The sequence below is a fragment of the Chrysochloris asiatica genome, unplaced genomic scaffold, assembly GCF_000296735.1.
Source record: "Chrysochloris asiatica unplaced genomic scaffold, ChrAsi1.0 scaffold00214, whole genome shotgun sequence".
Lineage (NCBI taxonomy): Eukaryota > Metazoa > Chordata > Mammalia > Afrosoricida > Chrysochloridae > Chrysochloris > Chrysochloris asiatica.
This window is the reverse complement of record NW_006408732.1, coordinates 5,059,619-5,060,783: the sequence shown is the minus strand read 5'-3', so window position 1 is coordinate 5,060,783 and position 1,165 is coordinate 5,059,619. Positions and strand designations below refer to the sequence as shown.

At 39.3% G+C, this 1,165-nt stretch overlaps 1 pseudogene; it reads left to right on the top strand.

Annotated features, from left to right (window-relative positions):
• Window positions 1-1,135, top strand: part of LOC102837767 — a 4,073-nt pseudogene extending 2,938 nt beyond the window's left edge.
• The last annotated feature ends 30 nt before the right edge of the window (window positions 1,136-1,165 follow it).

Genomic DNA, 1,165 nt, shown 5'->3' with positions numbered 1-1,165 from the left:
TGGTGTGAATAAAGCCAGTAAAGGAGGACTCATCTATGGGAACTATCTGCATCTGGAAAAAGTTTTGAATGCACAAGAGCTTCAAAGTGAAATAAAAGGAAATAAAATCCATGATGAGCATCTTTTCATTATAACTCATCAAGCATATGAACTCTGGTTTAAGCAAATCCTCTGGGAATTAGATTCTGTTAGAGAGATCTTTCAGAATGGCCATGTCAGGGATGAAAGGAATATGCTTAAGGTTGTTACTCAGATGCACAGAATATCAGTGATCCTTAAACTATTGGTACAATAGTTTTCCATTCTGGAAACAATGACTCCCTTGGATTTCAATGACTTCAAAGAGTATTAATCTCCAGCATCAGGCTTCCAGAGTTTGCAGTTTCATCTATTAGATACAAGATTGGTGTTCTTCAGAGTATGAGAGTCCCTTACAACAGAAGACATTATCGTGATAACTTCAAAGGAGAAGATAATGAACTGCTTGCTATTGAAGTCTGAGCAAGAAAAAGCATTTCTGCAACTAGTGGAGGCATGGCTGGAAAGAACACCAGGTTTAGAACCACATGTATTTAACTTCTGGGGAAATTTTGAAAAAAATATTGTAAAAGGCCTGGAAGAGGAATTCATAAGGATTCAGGCTAGGGAAGATTCAGAGGAAAAAGAGGAACAAATGGCTGAATTCCAGAAGCAAAAAGAGGTGTTACTGTCTTTATTTGATGAGAAACACCATGAACATCTCCTCAGCAAAGGTGAAAGACGGCTGTCATACCGAGCGCTTCAGGGAGCACTGATGATATATTTTTACAGGGAAGAGCCTAGATTCCAGGTCCCATTTCAATTGCTGACTTCTCTTATGGACATAGATACACTAATGACAAAATGGAGATATAACCACGTCTGCATGGTGCACAGAACGCTGGGTAGCAAGGCTGGCACTGGTGGATCCTCAGGCTATCAGTACCTGCGCTCAACTGTGAGTGACAGGTACAAGGTATTCGTAGATCTCTTTAACCTTTCAATATACCTGGTTCCACGACACTGGATACCGAAGATGAGCCCAATCATTCATAAATTTCTCTACACGGCTGAATATTGTGACAGCTCTTACTTTAGTAGTGATGAATCAGATTAAAATCATCTACAAAATCTATGAAGAATATTG